Below are 21,273 nucleotides of genomic sequence, written 5' to 3'. Positions count from 1 at the left end.
GGGATAACCTTGAACTCCGACCTATCCTTCAAGTCGCATATAAACTCTCAACACCTCCTGCCGCCTCCAACTCAAGAACATCCATCAAATCCACTCCTTCCTCACCCTTGACGCTACAAAGATGCTAGTCCATGCCCTAATTATCTCTCGCTTACTGCAACACCCTTCTCCATAGCCTCTCTGTAAATACTCTCGCCCCTCTCCAGTCCACCTTAAACTGTGCTGCTCGATTAATACACCTCTCCTTCCCTTTCTTACTCATTGTTCAGCAAATAGAGTTCAAAATACTAACGTTGACATACAAAGCCATCCACAACCTGTTCCTTCCATTTATTTCTGGCCTAATCTTCTGCTACTTGCCCACACGTAACCTCAGATCCTCCAAAGACCTCCTACTCCGCTCTTATCTGCTCTTCACAGAACCATCTCCAAGATTCCCCATGTTCTGGAACTCCTTACCAAGACACATAAGACTGACCCACACAATCACAAGCAAAGATTCACCTATTCAGTAAGGCCTACAACCTCCAGTAACACTACTGTCACCATCTGAACAGTCTCTTCCCTCACCTTCTGTCTCTATCCTTCTTCTCTCATAGACTGCAAGCCTTTGCGGGCAGGAAAGCTGAGCTCTAATCAGAGATGGATAACGTCAGAGTTCAGAATCATACCCTTTGCCTGACTCCGCCCACTTGACAGCCTAAACACGGAGGCTCTGTAGAGCAGCAGCTATTCAATGATGCGAAGAGCTAGACATTTGGAAATGGTGAAGGATATAAATGGAGGCATCTACATCTGCATCCCTCATTCTGTCAGTTTTTCAGTCTGTTGTTCTGATTCCATAGAGGATCAAAATATCAGAACAAAAGCAGTGTGAACTTAGCCCTACCTGCATATGTTTAGTTATTAAGTAGGTGCACACTGTAGTTAGCAAGAAGTAGGAAAATCTTTAAAGATTTTTACAAAGGGTGGGCATATCCTTATAAATATTTTGTAGGCAAAATCCCTGTGCTTGTTATTTTTTGTGCCCCATATAATATGTCACCTCTGGTATGTAGTTTACTTGTGGTTACAGAAATATGCTATCTATGTTCCATCTATGTAATTGATACACTATAAGAAATCACTGATTACATGTCTTACGCTGTTCTGTATGCTCCAGTGAAATTGTAACTTCATATGTATATTTACAGAGGAAACATGATAGACGAAAACTAGAAACAGCTTATCATACATCACCACATTACAAACCACACAGTGTACAAAGTCCTGACCACACAATGGATCCACTCAAATAAGGAAGAAAGAACTGAATCCCTTAACACTATGACTGTAAGTGATGCAGAATATTATTAGTAAGTGAGTGTTCATGAATGTGCGGAATAATTCTGATTGTTATGTAACAGCCATATATCTACATAGTGTATGGAGGACTGTTAGAAGCGTGAGAAGACATTACTGAACTAGACAGTATAATTATATAAGATACACTTTAGATTTCATGATCCTACAGGAAGGAGGAGACTTTGTACCTTGTATCGTCTGGTTAGCATCCTGTATATCAGGGGTGCTCACACTTTTTCAGCATGGGAGCTACTTTATAAACTGACCAAGGCAAAAGATCTACTACCCACTTATTGTGGGCGGGGTGTGTCTGTGGGCAGGGCCGGGCATGTGGGTGGAGTCGGGCGGAGCGTGAGAGCAGGAGACAGCGGTGTTCTGTGGCCGCCCAGGGATCCCCGGTGTCTGCTTGTTCACAGCGCAGGCTGAGAGTTATCTCTGGACACTGGCAGGGGCCTTGCACTCGTTCGCAGTCAGGGCTGCGGCAGCCCCGCCTGCCAGTGTCCGGAGATGACTCTCAGCCTGCGCTGTGAACAAGCAGCACCTCGGCTCCCTCCATCCCTAAGAGCGGGGAGCACGTCATCCACTGGAGCTGCTGCTGCCCGGCCTGCAAGTGTCCGGAGTGCTTGTTCACAGCGCAGGCTGAGAGTCGACTCTGCACTGTGAACAAGCAGACACCGGGGATCCCTGGCTGCATCCCGCAATCGACCGGTAGATCACGATCGACGTATTGGCCACCCCTGCTGTATATGATGAACCTTTACCTCTTTCATAGATGGTTTGTAACAGTCTTTTTTCCTAATCTTAATAACCCCAAATTTGACTTCTACTTTATTGGAGGATATTTATTTGTGTTAGCATAAACATCTTTTATAGTCATTGTGAACAAAAACAGGATGCATAAAAAAGCAACTATACCATTTGCCAAGTGTATTGTACCAAGGACAACCTACAGAACCAGAAGACAGCATTTTGATAAATGTATTTTGGTTTGCGCCAACTCCTATATATAGAACTATTATAATGTGTTTTCTTATAATGTTGGGACAAAAATGACACCTTTGGTCCAAGTGACCCAGGTTCAGTGATCTTTCCTGAATTTACAGGGAAATGGCTTATTCAGGAAAAGCTTAGCTAGTTTGTTGGAACAGAAAATAGGGAAAAACATAGAAGAAAGGTGATAGAATGGAAAATGCTGAAAAGAGTTCACAGCTAAATGACATTTCATTGTGTATTTCTATGGGAAAATATATACACAGATTTCCTTATATTATTACACACTTGGTATAATTAGGCAAAGCCGCCCTCCATATTACAATTATACTTTTTAATCTGTGCATAAAGGTTTAGATTTTAGGAGTCCATGGCAGAGACACTTAAAGTGTACCCCAGATTGTGATCAATTCAATAACTGAAGAGGAGAAACTTTGCAATACAGAAGGCTCAGGTTACAGCCAGCTGAGACCATAGAAGTCTATGGAGAAGGGAGGGTGAGAAGCACGCAAAGACAGATACACAGAGAAATTGCTGCAGCTTCTAGGGTCTCATCTCTGCTGGATTTAATGGTTCTTGCAGACAGGAGGCCATTCAACAACTTCTTAGCTTTCACTATATTGCACTATATTATACATGGGATTAAGAAATCCCAGCAAAAATTAAATATAAAATAAATATAAAGCTAAATCCTATCCTTCCTACTATAATAATAATAATAATAATAATAATAATAATAACAATAATAATAATAATATAAATGTGAAAGTTTTTATGTTTGTTACTCAATCACGCAAAAACGGCTAAACGGATTTGGATGAAATTTGACACATAGATAGATTGTAACTGGGACAACACATAGGCTACTCTTTATCTCGTCAAATGACAAGGCTTCATGAATGTTATGAATTTATGTTCCTATACTATATTAAACTACTCTTGCCGGCAGCATTTTCTGAGCTAATTGGAGTTTGCTGATAAAGCCAGATCTGTTATCTCTCTATGTAACAACACAGCTAACACTGAGTCCATTGTGTACAAGCATTTGCATATTATCTGATCTGCTCCAGTGCTGAGACACTGGATGGGAAAAACCCTTTAATCCAAAATGGTGTTTTGCCAATTTTAAACATACCAGAAAAAAGTAAATTAAATTTTTCACAAAATTCTAAAACAACGTGAGCTATGAAGATAGCCAGAAGTCAACAGAGTTCTCCTCAAGCGGAGCTGAGGAGGATTGAACAAGTATCAAGCGGCTCTTAGAGCAGCCGAAACGCCAGAGCAGATGAATCATCAATGCCAACAAAACGCTCATTATATGGCTTCCCAGGGAGCTGCTGAGATGCCGCTACAATCACAGGCATGGTGAGAGGAACAAGTTCAACGGTAGGCCAGCTTGACAGCTACCGAAACACAGGAGCAGGCAGGTCATCGATGCCAACAACACACAGACGAAGTCACAGGCAGAGGCTAGTAAATAGTGAAAGGTTTAAAAAAAATCATCTAAAAATAAGAAACAAACATATTAGGTATTACCATGTGTGTATATTTCTGAATTATCCAGAAATAAAGTTATTTATCCCATATGGTAAATGCACAAAATACAAACGAAAATAAATACAGCAATGTGATAATTAATGAGTCCTCGTCACTTCGCCTCTACTAACAAAAGCAAATAAAAGTGATCAAAAAGTTTGACATGCTAGAAAATGGTACCAATAAAAACTACAAAATGTCTGGCTAAACAGCCCTCACATAACATCGACAAAAACATACTACTTGTGTTGTATTCAGAAATGTTAGTAAAATATAATAAAAGCAATATAGATATTGTTATAATCGTAGTGATCTGCTGGGAAAAGTAGCTTTGTCATTTTTAAAGCAGAGTGAACATCCAAAAAAAAAGTAGCAACTACAAAATTGCACATTGATTTTTTTAATGCAGAGATTCCTGAAAAATTTTATTAAAAGATAATCAAAACATTATATGTAATGCAAAATGATAAAATGGTACCCCAAACCTGTCACACAAAGAATAAGCCCTTGTGTGGCTATGGTGAAAGAAAAATAAAAGAGTTAAGGATAGAATAGGATGGAATAAGACATTGATAAAAGATCAATGGAAGGAAAACACCCATGACTCTTGCTGATATTTGGAGATAGGATGTAATGACTCCAAACAGCTGATCACGACGGTCCCGGCTGTCCTGAGGATACATCAACAATAAAAAAGAACTGGACAAGTCCTCTACACAAGTATCTACCTTTACCTGTATTTTGGACCCATTAATGTGTTTTTTACAGCTACCTAGAGCAGCCCTTCTAAAAACTGACAGCTACAGTATAATAAATGACCAATTCAGGCCCACATTGAAGTGAATGGATCTAAGATGCAATACCACAAACAACCTGTGGATACTTATGGCACTGTTTGCATGTTTTTGAATCTTGAACAGCACCTTCACGAATTTTGTGTGAGTAAATTGTTTTTGCCTATGTATATACTATATATATATATATATATATATATATATATATATATATATATATATATATATATAATTGTGTCATGCATCACTTGTAAAAAGAGCACTGCCATCACCAATATCATAATAATACATGAGTAGGGTTTCTGTAAAGATATAGATTCTCTCTGCTTGTTACTGCAATCTGAATATCAGAATATGTGATCGAAATTAATGAAATTCCTTCCGGAACACAATAGAACTAATTTGTTCTTTTATACCATTATCCATTCATAGTCCTCAATAAAACCCTTAAAGCAACAATTCAGAGTGAAACAAATTCTTCAGGTATTTTATTTTTAGATACTAATTTATGGTGTCACTTCATGTTTTTTCACATTTCTTACTGCAGTGTACATAATGTGTTATTCTAATCAGAGAAAAACCTAGATGCGCAAATGGAATATTAATGAAGATGAACTTTTCCATAAGATATGGGAGGAAGGCCATGTTCACACATGTTCATGCAGTGCAAATATGTATACTGTGGGGAAGTTAGCTCGGTAGAAGCAGTGGTGTGGACCCAAACAGTCAAGACAGGGACACATAACGTGCAGCAAACTGGTGCAATATTGTCTCACTGGACTCAGGGTTACAGGACAGACCTATACACCTCCTTTCACCTCATGGAACTACCATGAAATGGAGGCTTTTAAGACCCCCGAGTAATCGGAGCCCCAAGGGAGGTGAGGAAACATAATAAACACTGTTACCTCTCCTGGATCCGGTGTTATTCCTAGCAGGCCCGAAGCCTGTGCTAGGAGTAACATTGGATCCCAGAGGGTGAGTATCAGTGTTTATTATGTTATCTCACCTAACCTGGGTCTCTAATTATTATACTCCAGTGTCTGAAAAGACCCCCGAGTATAATAATAGTTCAGGGGTGAGCCACTATGGAGTATAATCGAGTTGGGTGGGCAACTGTGGGGCATAATAGAGGTTGCAGGTTCCACTGTAGCCCCTGCAACCTCTATCCCACAGCAGCCCCTGTAACCTCTAATATGCCCCACAGTCTATTGTGCCACTGTAAGGCATAATAGAGTCTGCAGGGGCTGCTGTGAAGTGGTCATGGCAGTCCAAAGGGAAGAGACTCAAAGGCCCAGCAGAAAACAACCAGATTTGAAGCCGCCTTTAGAGAAACTCAATTACCGCTAAGGTGTATTCCCCATGATAAGGTTAACAAATGACTGATTTGACCTTGGCTCTGTTGGGATTTCCATTTTATGTTCCATTATAGTAATAGAAAACCTAAAACCCCGATGGGGATGGATGCATCATTTAAAGTACGCAAGATCTATAAAGATGTCCATGATATTTTGGTTACAGTATCTGTCATTCTGCAGGATTTTTTGTCTGTGATTTTTGATGGAATCTGTAATGGAAGATCCAAACAGAATACCCAATGCACAGCTCAATATTGCCTTAGTGATTCTACGTAAGCAACAGTAACAATAGGATTTAAAATGTATAAAACCTACAAAAGTGCAAAGTAGAAAATCCAATGAAAAATTCAGCCTTAGGAGTAACAATGAGAATCTCTAACTCTGAGATCTTTTATCTTCGCCTTAAATCAGTCCATTACCATTGACACACATTTATGTGGAATAATCTCCCCGCAACATTCCAAGATCATTGCCTTGGTACCACCAGCAGGGCTGTCATAAGCTTCTTGTTAGAGATGTGCTTTATTGCATGACAACAGGGTAAAGAATGTTTTAATAAAAACTTGACATTCACCAATTGTAGTTAAGCCTTTTTAGTAGGGCAAGCTAAAGACAATAAGACAATACATCATGACTCCTGCTTAAAAATTTGTCTTAAGAAATTTCCTTTGCCCACTGAGTCAGCAACAATGAACCCACTAACAAGGCAGAATTTTAGGTCTTTGTCATATATTTGAATAGATTTCATCATTGGTGTTGTAGAATAACATAAGGCTTTACAAAGGCCACTGGAAACCTAATAACCTGCTAATTTGCTTCAGCTATATAATATATTCTTCAAATATTATTTTTTGGAATCCATTAGTCCTTAGTGCTTCAGCAACCCAAATGTATAAGATTGGTGTATAGACGTTAAGCTACAGCAGTTGTCCCTTTGATCATAACCCCAGTATCATTCCCTCATGGTCTATCATAAAGAAATGTAATTGAAAATCCAGGATAACCTTTTAGAAGCCGTGTTACCTAACTTCTTCTATGTATGTTGTGTCCCCACATTCAATTTTGAATGATGGTTAAAAGTCGCACTGAACTCAAAAATGGTGGGTGACATATTGAATGTGGAAAAACAGAAAACCCCCTCATAATTGCAGACTTATACTTCAGTATGAATAAAGGTATTTTACTAAATTGGCACTGGCACAGGGTTATTAACATATTACCAATATAGATGAGCTGCGACCATATTGTACATATTGCCATAGTTTGAGGCTACAATGATGAATGATACAGTCGAGAGCAACAGGCCACATATGGCTCTGAAACCACTGATAAAAATAAGTCATTAGTCATGTGATATACTGTCCATGGTTATGTGATATACAGTCCATGGTCATGTGATATATGGTGCATGGTCAAGTGATAAATACACAGTGCACAGCTCATAACAGTCACAACAAAGCAATCAGAATCTTGTAATGAGCTGTGCACCTGTTCATCACATGACCATGGACTGTACATCAGATGACCATGGACTGTACATCAGATGACCATGGACTGTACATCACATGACCATGGACTGTACATCACATGACCATGGACTGTATATCATATGTGTTAGGGAAGTGCCAGACAGCAGTTCCCCAGTGCTGTAGATGAACCCTGAGGGGAGGGGCACAAGAGACAGTGAGCCCTGGTCTGAAACGCCCACTGTCCCTTCCTGCTTGTGGTCCTATCCTAGGTAATAGGCGACAACTGGACGACAAAACCCTTCCTAAATATGTGATAAAAAAACAAAACGCAGACAAGACAAACAACAACATGGGAGGTCAGCTAGCCATGGGTCAGTAACAGTCGACAATGCAGTGTCAAAATCGAAATCCAAAAGAGTAGTCAATAGGAAAAGTCAGAGGTCAAGAATCAGAATACAAGTAATAACAGCGAGAGAAAAGCCAGCACGCACAAGGCAATAGCAAGCACCAATGTGAATGTGAGCCTAGAATAAATAGGGAGGAAGAACCCGCCATGGACCTGATAGCAAGGCAGGCTATCAATCACAGGGAAAGGCTAAAATTAACTATTAGAGGAGCAGAGGGAAATGAAGGTGAAGGAGATCGGTGTGGTGGAAAATCAATTACAAAGTTGAAAGAATAGGACAGTGTTGAGACAATGCGAGAAGAACCCAAAGAAAGAAATCACAGCCGAACACGCCTTCTGTGCCGCAGCATGCGGCCGGATGATGACTCCAAAGCCTGGAGGGGCAAAGATGTTGTATATCACATGAGCATAGACTGTATATCACATGAGCATAGACTGTATATCACATGAGCATAGACTGTATATCACATGACCATAGACTGTATATCACATAACCATAGACTGTATATCACATGACCATAGACTGTATTTCACACGAATATAGACTGATTTTTTCCTAGCAAGCAGAGTTCTAGAAAACCTCAAGGAATTGCTAAAAAAGTTTATTGTAAAATTGTACAACTTTTCATTACACAGACAACAACATTTCTTTGCTGAAGCAGGGCAACCCTTCTATAGACTATGTACACTTCATGCAAGAAACAGCTTTGCAAATAGTCTTGCTTAAAAATATATTCCACTCCGGGACTTTTCAGTCTACAGCCCAAGCTAGAGAAAAGGCCACCAGAACCAGATTTTTCTGTAATACTTTTTAGAGAATTCTTTAACTCCTTCTGTCCTCTTCATTGTAATTACATTTCCAGTTCACCATGACCTTGATCTAAATGTACTGTCAATCCCATCTGCCAAAAGCAAATAATGTCTGATTTATACGAGAAGCGTGACCTATCATTTAATGGCGACCCCAGATGAAAGGCAGGTAAGACATGAAGTATGAAGTTGTTGGAAGCTCTCTGATTCTTCAGCAATATAATAGCCTTTTATCCCACTGCAATCGAAATTTCAGCTACACTTCTTTAAAAAAAAAGATATACCTATAAACAGGGAAAGCTTTTCTATGAAAGTCACTCTTGTCCATTTACTGCATGTTGTGATGTTTACAACAGATCTTTACTTACAAGAAATGAACTAGTTGTAGTACCCGAGTATTTCTCCCGCACCAGTTTTGCAGCAGATGAGCACCAACCAAGAACTGTCCTTGTATCTGCTATTATTATTAGCTTCTTGTCTATTGTAATATCCAATTATTCATATATGCTTACATATATATTAATCATTAACATCATCATAATAAGAATTGTTACTGTATCCTAAAATAAAATACCTGAAGAAAATGTAAAATGATCAAATATATTACATAATGCAGAGAACTATTTCGAGCATCCGTACTTAAGATGAAATATTTTGTCATAACCGTCTTATAAGTGTGTCTCAGTTAGCAATAGACATGTCATGAATGTCATAGCTGTGGATTTAAGGCAGCTCCTAGCAGGCACTTATTTCTCATTCAACCAACCACAGGATTTAGGGAAATGAGTTTGTCTTTTGGTATTTCGGAGACTTTGAGACATTATTTTGACAGCTTGCTTAGATCGTGAAATCCTTTAAAGTAAGTAGGAGCATTTTAAGATCATGCCGTGCAAGAATTTGTTTCAAGTTCACTAATGTTCCAAGTCATTAACCGTGATTGAGTAAGCCAACAATAAAATACACCTAAAGACCACCCCTATGAGAAGACCACCACTTATTTATTATGAATAATGGCTATCTTCTTTTAGATGACCACCCCCAAAGGAGCACTTTTCAATACAATTTTGGATGTCTGTCTTAAAGAGGTTTCACTGAAAATTGTAGGGGTCTTTCACAATACCGTTGTTAACCACTTCCGGACCGCCCATAGACTTTATATGTCCGGGAAGTGGTTGCCTTGTTCTGACAGGACGTACCGGTACTTCCAGTCAGTACACAGTAGCTGCACGGAGATCGTGCAGCTACTGAAGCTGGGAGCCGGCTGTAACTTCACTTGGCGCTCCCAGAGAGAAGACAGGGAAGGTTTATTCCCTTCCCTGCCATCTCGATCGCTGTGTATACGGCCATGATGCGGCCACCCTCTGACCTCTCACCTCACGTGATTCGCTGGGCTGAGTGTCTTGCAAGAGCTGCTGGGTCCTACAGGACCCAGATCAGCTCTGTATACTGCGTATACAGCGTGCAGAAGGCTGTATTCCACCTGCAACTGAGGCTAAATGTACCAGCCTCAGTTGCAGGAGAAATCAGCCTCTGTAACAAAAAAAAAAAAGTGACCAGATGTCCCCAAAGGTCTCTTATGACCTTATGGGGACACAATCTGAAAAAAATAAAAATAAAAATATAATTAAAAAGTTTTAAAAAATGTAAATAAAATAATAATAATAATAATAATAATAATGATAAAATAATACGCTACTAAAACGACGTTATTAAAGGTTATAGCCCCACCCCCGACGACACCATACAAAATAAAAATTACCATAACGGAGAGGAAAAACTATTTTATAAAGTTTTTCAGTGACACTTTGTGTTATTAAATAAAATAAATAAATAAATAAATTGAAAACCAGACACAATTTCCCTCCTATTATGTTTATATTTTCCCGGATATAAAAAAAAATTAAAACACATTCGAAAATAAAAACAACATAAAAATAAAGCCCTATGTGTCCCCGAAAAAAGACGCAAAAATTAGTTGACTGAGACATACGGGAAAAACTGCACATACAAAATAAACCTAAAATGTGTCTGGTCCTGGAGCACAAATTGGCCCGGTACTGAAGTGGTTAATGGCCGTTGCTGTCTACCGTCATAGTATGACAGCAACGGACATTAAACAGTTGCAGAGAATGGTCTCAGACTGATTCTGTGTCCGTTCCTATTGGCACAAATGTAAACAACATAAACACTATATTCTGTCATGTTTGTATACTTTTGTAACAGTCATGTTTACATTAGTGTCAATGGGATTGGAACAGACACAGATTCAGTCTGTGACCGTTCTCTGCAACAGTTTAATGTCTGTTGCTGTCATCCTATCATGGAAAACAGCATCGGACATTAACAAAGGTAGTGTGAACGCCCCCTAAGAAACTTCCATGTAGTTTTATTTCAGATCTCAGAATGGATTAACAAATTGTCATTTTAACCAATTACTGCCATTGTCACCCCTACAGTTACAGAACAAACACATCACTGGTGCTTTTCCGATATATGAAAGAAACTCAGATACAATTAAAGCCATAGAGAATATAGAAATGTAATAAAACTTTGTTTTAATAAAAATTTACAAAAATTAAAATAGAGAATGTCAATCAACTGTCGGCACATATGGTTATTGCAACTGTTGCTATACAGGATAGGAGGAACTGTGAGTGTTCCCCCCCCCCCAAATCCTACACTGTATGATAAATTTAGGTTTAACAAAATAGTTTTAGATATTAAAAAGAAACTATTCTGATATATCTTATATAAATATCTATTAAAATACAATAAATATAATACATAGCCCAGAAGTTTCCAGAGGCCTCCAGAGATAAGTGGCAGCACTTTGTTTGCTTCTGGAGGTGGAATTTCCTCCAGGGTATATTTTCTTAGTGTAGAGATCATCAGACATGTTTCCGCCGTTGATCTGAGCATAAATGACAGCTGAGAAGATTATCAAAGCCTTGTCCAGTTTACTGAACATGTGATTTTTGCACAGTACAGACAGGGGCCTGAGTCATACAAGAGTCGCTTTTCTTTCTTGCTATCCCTTGTGTTCTCTCCTCATGGGGAGGTCAGCCTCACTAGACTAAATCATTTAGTGGTTAGCCTTCATAGTAACTCTTTTTCAGCCTTTCAAAGAAGAAAAACCTAATGTGTCTATAAAACATCCACCTATTGGGACTGTTCATGTTCTTCTTGTTCTTCACATACATAGTCTAGCTGGGGAGTTGATGGTCACGACTTATACGGGAAGCCATACACATCTGAGGGTGAGGTATAGGTCATCACAGGCCGCCAGTCACACGCATAACTCGGGTCAGTACTTTGCACATTGGTTCTTTGCTTGCTAACGTGGATTTAGGATATTAAATTCATATTGACATTGGGTTGCCTTTAATATAAGCAGAAGTGTATGGGGTCAGCTCCTGGTATTTCACTTTTAGGTTACTCTTTTGATGTACTGTATGAATTGTTATTATGGAATTGAAGTGGGTTATTGAGAATTATTGGCTATGCCCATTATTCCATTATTATTTATACCAGTCACATCCTCGTGTTCACATTTTTTCTATATTGTCTGTAATGAAAGGCGTACTTTTCTCTTCACATCATTCATGCGGACACCACACGGAAAACACACCGATCCCATTGCAATCTATGGGGTCCGTGTGCTTTCTTTGCTAACCACTTTTTAATGCATTCGGTATTCTGTTCAGGGGTCTGCCAGCGGACTCCCCGTACGGAATACTGAACGCAGATCTGAGCCAGGCCTAAGGGTTGCTCAGACACAGCAGGAGTTAACAACGGTTGCCTGCATATAGCAAAGATTTAGCAGAAGTTCTAGTGATTTGCTCAGCAACCTCCTGACGGCATGAGAGAGGAGTCCCTGAGGCAATGCACAGCAGTCTACCTTTCATACAGGTCTTATGCTCAGTTCATACAGATTCCAGTTCTCTAGATGCAAGTCAAGATTTCAGGTTAAACCCAGACTTCAGCCATGGATTGACATGAACACTCTCTTCTGATCCATTTTTCAACTCCCTTACAATCACACTTCAACCTTTCTAATCGCGGCAGAAAATGGAATAGTCTGGGAAGAAATGTATTGTGCTGATCGTTTGTCACCTTCTCCACCTACAGTGCAACTTCCCAGCTTGACACTTTTTCATTTGCTATTCGGTCTCCTGTCATTGGCAGCTAGTTATTCAGGCTTAGGCCTGGTTCACATCTGCGTCCGATATGCTATTCAGGGATTCCACTTGGGGATCCCCCGAACCAAAACCTATATGTATTAAAAATCAGTTAGCTAAGAAACCACACGGACCCCATAGATTATAATGGGGTCCGTGTGTTTTCAGCACGAATCATGCTGAGAGTAAAGTGCTGCTTGCAGAGCTTTTCTCTCCACACGATTTGTGCGGACACCGAGCGGACATCACACAAACCCCATAATAGTCTATGGGGTCTGTGTGATTTCTTAGCAAACCACTTTTAATGCGCATAGGTTTCCATTTGGGAGTACCGAAACAAATGCAAAATTATACCATTTTACTAATATAGTGTTTTCATAAGCCTCTCTTATAGTGAATATCATAAATGTTTGTATGAAGGAATGACTAGGTATAGAGTAACACAATAACAGAAAAAAAATGCACATTTGTCTAATTTTTCCCATTTTTTTTTATTAGCTACAATAGCGAACAAAAATTATATTTTTTGCTTTATTTTTACAGTTTTCTTTCCTGACACTGGAACAAGTGTCTGGATTTGATGCATGCTCTTTCCTACACGGAGACGGAGGCTTAACAATGGTCTCTGACTGAGGATCTCAAATGTTGTACATTTAAAGGGGCTCTATCATTTGAATAATATGTTTTTTGATAATCATATGCCTGAATAGTCTTTAAAAGGGCTATTTAGGTGTTGCTACTTTTTTTAAAAGACCCCCCAGTTTTTATTACATACCGGTAAAACTGATATGTAAATGAGCCTGTCTGTGCACCCTGGGTGTTCCTCCAAGCCTCCGTGCACACCCCTGTGTCATACCTTCAAACTGCCCCTTCTTTTGCTTGAGCTATGAAAATTCCTCCTCTTTTCTCCATGTAACCGCCTCCAGCGTCTCTCATATCGCTCCTGTACATTGACATCTCAGTCATGCGCAGTAACGCTCCCTTCTGAGTGCTACTGCACATGCCCGACCATTTACTTGTGCGCTTTCTTCCACTGTCCACGAAAAAATGGCGCTCGGGCATTTACAGTAGAGTTACAATGTCAGTAGCATTACAAGTCAATGTACAGGAGCGATATGAGAGACGCTGGAGGCGGTTACATGGAGAAAAGAGGAGGAATTTTCAGAGCTCAAGCAAAAGAGGGGGAGCTTTGAAGGTATGATGCAGGGGGGTGCACGGAGGCTTGGGGGAATGCCCAGGGTGCACGGACAGGCTCATTTACATCGGTTTTACCGGTATGTAATAAAAATGGGGGGGTTCTTTTAAAAAAAGAGTAGCAGGACCTGAATAGCCTTTTTAAAGGCTATCCAGACATATGAATATCAAAAAACACGTTATTCAAATGATAGAGCCCCTTTAAAATCTGTTTTCAAGTCTGTATTTCTGAAGTCTATTTGGAGTGCTGCCTTTTTGGACTTGTTTAGAGCATAGAACACAGACTGTATGAAATTTCCACAAAAGAAAGAAAAATAATATTCACATTGATGGTGGTAAGATATGTGAAGGGTAGGACATGTGCCAGGTAGCTGAAATGTTTTTTGTACCATAAACTACATTTTGTTCTGTTTATGAAAAATTGAAACAAGCTGCAAATAGCATAAAACAAAAAAAGTCTTTTCACTACTCCATTCCATGCCGATTCATTGCTGCCTCTCTCAACAGTGTCCAAGTCTCTGTTTACATGCAGACAACATGTGACCCCTGCCTTTAGTCAATGGCTACAGTAGTCACATGCCCAATTACTGGCATCATGGCTCCAAGCACTGAGCTACAATGATGGTAACTGGGTATGGCAGCACCGGATCTCCACGAGAATGAACAGGGGAATATTCTTAATTTTTATTTTATGCTATTATTTACTTGTCTTTTTTTAATAACCTTATTTTTAAAAACCTAATTTCAATGTTGTGTAGATAAGTGATAGAAGCGGACATGTGAATACACTGGTAAAGTTTTACTAAGCAAAAATTTATAACAGAAGCCTCAATGTAATGACAGTTCCGTCCTACAGATCCCATGGACACTTACGCTGGGTTCACACAGCGTTCGGGTCTCCGCTTTCAGTTTCCGTCTTCTGAAGACGGAAGAAGACAGAAACCTGTCATGCCGAGTCCGGCCGTGAGCGCCGGTGAGCGTTTTATGCTCTCCGAGGTGAAACCGTTTTTTTAAATCGGACACAAAGTCCTGCATGTCCAACCCTGTGTCTGGTTACAAAAAAACGGTTTTGCCGCGGAGAGCATAAAACGCTCACCGGCGCTCACGGCCGGACACTTTCAAACCCATTCAAATGAATGGGTTTGAAAAACGCCTGCAGGTTTCCGTTTCCTGCCCAGTTTTGGGCAGGAAATGGAAACCAGAAAGCGGAGACCTCGACGCAGATGTGAACAAGCCATAAGCCACTGGGCATAAACAACCCTAGAATATCCTAACACACTGTGATATTAAAGAACCCTAGAATACCCTAACCCACTAGGATATAAACATACCTAGAATGGCCTAAACCACTGGGTCATAAAACAACTCTAGAACAGCCTCACCCACTGGGACATAAAGCAACCCTAGATTAGTTTAGCCCATTAGGATATAAATCCCCCACTAGATTATCCTAATCCACTATGACATAAACCTTAAATTCTAGAATGGCCTAACCTACTGGCCAGAAGTGGACCCAAAAAACGGAAACCGTAACGCAGGTGTGAACTTAGTGTGACTAGATAATAGAAGGTGGATGTAACATACCCAAGTTTTCATTACTTCACATTTGTTGTTAGGGGCACATCACACTACTGTTACTAATGTCCGTTGCTGTTTCTGTCATAAAATGACAGATACAGACTCTAATCTGTCACAGAGAATGATCACAGACAGTTGTGTCCATTCCCCTTGACACTAATATAAACAACATGATGGGCACTATTCCCCCCACCCACCAGTTCATCATATTTGTTTACTTTTGTAAAGGAAGACAAGGTCCTGTATGTACAGTCATGGCCAAAAGTTTTGAGAATGACACAAATATTATATTGTCACATGATCTGCTGCCCTCTGGTTTTTATGTGTGTTTGTCGGATGTTTTTATCACATACAGAAATATAATTGCAATCATATTATGAGTAACAAAAGCTTATATTGACAGAATGAGTTAATGCAGCAAGTCAATATTTGCAGTGTTGACCCTTCTTCTTCAGGACCTCTGCAATTCTCCCTGGCATGCTCTCAATCAACTTCTGAACCAAATCCTGACTGATAGCAGTCCATTCTTGCACAATCAATGCTTGCATTTTGTCAGAATTTGTAGGTTTTTGTTTGTCCACCCGTCTCTTGATGATTGACCACAAGTTCTCAATGGGATTAAGATCTGGGGAGTTTCCAGGCCATGGACCCAAAATCTCGATGTTTTGTTCCCTGAGCCATTTAGTTATCACCTTTGCTTTATGGCAAGGTGCTCCATCATGCTGGAAAAGGCATTGTTGATCGCCCAACTGCTCTTGGACGGTTGGGAGAAGTTGATCTTGGAGGACATTCTGGTACCATTCTTTATTCATTGCTGTGTTTTTAGGTAAGACTGTGAGAGAGCCGATTCCCTTGTCTGAGAAGCAACCCCACACATGAATGGTTTCAGGATGCTTTACAGTTGGCATGAGACAAGACTGGTGGTAGTGCTCACCTCGTCTTCTCCGAATAAGCTGTTTTCCAGATGTCCCAAACAATCGAAAAGGGGATTCATCAGAGAAAATGACTTTACCCCAGTCCTCAGCAGTCCACTCCCTGTACCTTTTGCAGAATATCAGTCTGTCCCTGATGTTTTTTCTGGAGAGAAGTGGCTTCTTTGCTGCCCTCCTTGAGACCAGGCCTTGCTCCAAGAGTCTCCATCTCACAGTGCATGCAGATGCACTCACACATGCCTGCCGCCATTCCTGAGCAAGCTCTGCACTGCTGGTAGCCCGATCCCGCAGCTGAAACACTTTTAAGAGACGGTCTTGGCGCTTGCTGGTCTTTCTTGGGTGCCCTGGAGCCTTTTTGCCAAAAATGGAACCTCTCTCCATGAAGTTCTTGATGATGCGATAGATTGTTGACCGAGGTGCAATCTTTCTAGCTGCGATACTCTTCCCTGTTAGGCCATTTTTGTGCAGTGCAATGATGACTGCACGTGTTTCTTTAGAGATAACCATGGTTAACAGAAGAGAAACAATAACGCCAAACACCAGCCTCCTTTTAAAGTGTCCAGTGGTGTCATTCTTACTTAATCATGACAGATTGATCTCCAGCCCTGTCCTCATCAACACCCACACCTGTGTTAATGGAGCAATCACTGAAACGACGTTAGCTGGTCCTTTTAAGGCAGGGCTGCAATGATGTTGAAATGTGTTTTGGGGGATAAAGTTCATTTTCTAGGCAAATATTGACTTTGCAAGTAATTGCTGTTAAGTAGAGATGAGCGAACAGTGTTCTATCGAACTCATGTTCGATCGGATATTAGGCTGTTCGGCATGTTCGAATCGAATCGAACACCGCGTGGTAAAGTGCGCCATTACTCGATTCCCCTCCCACCTTCCCTGGCGCCTTTTTTGCTCCAATAACAGCGCAGGGTAGGTGGGACAGGAACTACGACACCGGTGACGTTGAAAAAAGTAGGCAAAACCCATTGGCTGCCGAAAACATGTGACCTCTAATTTAAAAGAACAGCGACGCCCAGCTTCGCGTCATTCTGAGCTTGCAATTCACCGAGGACGGAGGTTTCCGTCCAGCTAGCTAGGGCTTAGATTCTGGGTAGGCAGGGACAGGCTAGGATAGGAAGGAGAACACAACCAACAGCTCTTGTAAGAGCTAAATTCCAGGGAGAAGCTTGTCAGTGTAACGTGGCACTGACGGGCTCAATCGCCGCAACCCAGCTTTCCCAGGATCCTGAATGGAATACACTGTCAGTGTATTCCCGTATACCCGATATATACCCCGATACCCGTTCCAACGGTGTGCCCCCCCACCTTCACCCCAGAAATACCCTGCAAGTCCCCTAGCAATAGAATTGGGGCTATATACACCCACAATTTTTACTACTGGTATACAGTGCCATTGTCTGACTGGGAATTCAAAGAATATATTGGGAATACAAATACCCTCATTTCTTGCTACTGCCATATAGTGCCAGTTTCTGACTGGTAATTCAAAGAATATATTGGGGTTACGTGCACCCACAATTTTTACTACTGGTATACAGTGCCATTGTCTGACTGGGAATTCAAAGAATATATTGGGAATACAAATACCCTCATTTCTTGCTACTGCCATATAGTGCCAGTGTCTGACTGGGAATTCAAAGAATATATTGGGGTTACGTGCACCCACAATTTTTACTACTGGTATACAGTGCCATTGTCTGACTGGGAATTCAAAGAATATATTGGGAATACAAATACCCTCATTTCTTGCTACTGCCATATAGTGCCAGTGTCTGACTGGGAATTCAAAGAATATATTGGGGTTACGTGCACCCACAATTTTTACTACTGGTATACAGTGCCATTGTCTGACTGGGAATTCAAAGAATATATTGGGAATACAAATACCCTCATTTCTTGCTACTGCCATATAGTGCCAGTGTCTGACTGGGAATTCAAAGAATATATTGGGGTTACGTGCACCCACAATTTTTACTACTGGTATACAGTGCCATTGTCTGACTGGGAATTCAAAGAATATATTGGGAATACAAATACCCTCATTTCTTGCTACTGCCATATAGTGCCAGTGTCTGACTGGGAATTCAAAGAATATATTGGGGTTACGTGCACCCACAATTTTTACTACTGGTATACAGTGCCATTGTCTGACTGGGAATTCAAAGAATATATTGGGAATACAAATACCCTCATTTCTTGCTACTGCCATATAGTGCCAGTGTCTGACTGGGAATTCAAAGAATATATTGGGGTTACGTGCACCCACAATTTTTACTACTGGTATACAGTGCCATTGTCTGACTGGGAATTCAAAGAATATATTGGGAATACAAATACCCTCATTTCTTGCTACTGCCATATAGTGCCAGTGTCTGACTGGGAATTCAAAGAATATATTGGGGTTACGTGCACCCACAATTTTTACTACTGGTATACAGTGCCATTGTCTGACTGGGAATTCAAAGAATATATTGGGAATACAAATACCCTCATTTCTTGCTACTGCCATATAGTGCCAGTGTCTGACTGGGAATTCAAAGAATATATTGGGGTTACGTGCACCCACAATTTTTACTACTGGTATACAGTGCCATTGTCTGACTGGGAATTCAAAGAATATATTGGGAATACAAATACCCTCATTTCTTGCTACTGCCATATAGTGCCAGTGTCTGACTGGGAATTCAAAGAATATATTGGGGTTACGTGCACCCACAATTTTTACTACTGGTATACAGTGCCATTGTCTGACTGGGAATTCAAAGAATATATTGGGAATACAAATACCCTCATTTCTTGCTACTGCCATATAGTGCCAGTGTCTGACTGGGAATTCAAAGAATATATTGGGGTTACGTGCACCCACAATTTTTACTACTGGTATACAGTGCCATTGTCTGACTGGGAATTCAAAGAATATATTGGGAATACAAATACCCTCATTTCTTGCTACTGCCATATAGTGCCAGTGTCTGACTGGGAATTCAAAGAATATATTGGGGTTACGTGCACCCACAATTTTTACTACTGGTATACAGTGCCATTGTCTGACTGGGAATTCAAAGAATATATTGGGAATACAAATACCCTCATTTCTTGCTACTGCCATATAGTGCCAGTGTCTGACTGGTAATTCAAAGAATATATTGGGGTTACGTGCACCCACAATTTTTACTACTGGTATACAGTGCCATTGTCTGACTGGGAATTCAAAGAATATATTGGGAATACAAATACCCTCATTTCTTGCTACTGCCATATAGTGCCAGTGTCTGACTGGGAATTCAAAGAATATATTGGGGTTACGTGCACCCACAATTTTTACTACTGGTATACAGTGCCATTGTCTGACTGGGAATTCAAAGAATATATTGGGAATACAAATACCCTCATTTCTTGCTACTGCCATATAGTGCCAGTGTCTGACTGGGAATTCAAAGAATATATTGGGGTTACGTGCACCCACAATTTTTACTACTGGTATACAGTGCCATTGTCTGACTGGGAATTCAAAGAATATATTGGGAATACAAATACCCTCATTTCTTGCTACTGCCATATAGTGCCAGTGTCTGACTGGGAATTCAAAGAATATATTGGGGTTACGTGCACCCACAATTTTTACTACTGGTATACAGTGCCATTGTCTGACTGGGAATTCAAAGAATATATTGGGAATACAAATACCCTCATTTCTTGCTACTGCCATATAGTGCCAGTGTCTGACTGGGAATTCAAAGAATATATTGGGGTTACGTGCACCCACAATTTTTACTACTGGTATACAGTGCCATTGTCTGACTGGGAATTCAAAGAATATATTGGGAATACAAATACCCTCATTTCTTGCTACTGCCATATAGTGCCAGTGTCTGACTGGGAATTCAAAGAATATATTGGGGTTACGTGCACCCACAATTTTTACTACTGGTATACAGTGCCATTGTCTGACTGGGAATTCAAAGAATATATTGGGAATACAAATACCCTCATTTCTTGCTACTGCCATATAGTGCCAGTGTCTGACTGGGAATTCAAAGAATATATTGGGGTTACGTGCACCCACAATTTTTACTACTGGTATACAGTGCCATTGTCTGACTGGGAATTCAAAGAATATATTGGGAATACAAATACCCTCATTTCTTGCTACTGCCATATAGTGCCAGTGTCTGACTGGGAATTCAAAGAATATATTGGGGTTACGTGCACCCACAATTTTTACTACTGGTATACAGTGCCATTGTCTGACTGGGAATTCAAAGAATATATTGGGAATACAAATACCCTCATTTCTTGCTACTGCCATATAGTGCCAGTGTCTGACTGGGAATTCAAAGAATATATTGGGGTTACGTGCACCCACAATTTTTACTACTGGTATACAGTGCCATTGTCTGACTGGGAATTCAAAGAATATATTGGGAATACAAATACCCTCATTTCTTGCTACTGCCATATAGTGCCAGTGTCTGACTGGGAATTCAAAGAATATATTGGGGTTACGTGCACCCACAATTTTTACTACTGGTATACAGTGCCATTGTCTGACTGGGAATTCAAAGAATATATTGGGAATACAAATACCCTCATTTCTTGCTACTGCCATATAGTGCCAGTGTCTGACTGGGAATTCAAAGAATATATTGGGGTTACGTGCACCCACAAT

Source organism: Leptodactylus fuscus, chromosome 3 (genome assembly GCF_031893055.1).
Source record: "Leptodactylus fuscus isolate aLepFus1 chromosome 3, aLepFus1.hap2, whole genome shotgun sequence".
Taxonomy (NCBI): Eukaryota; Metazoa; Chordata; class Amphibia; order Anura; family Leptodactylidae; genus Leptodactylus; species Leptodactylus fuscus.
This window is presented reverse-complemented; position numbering follows the sequence as displayed.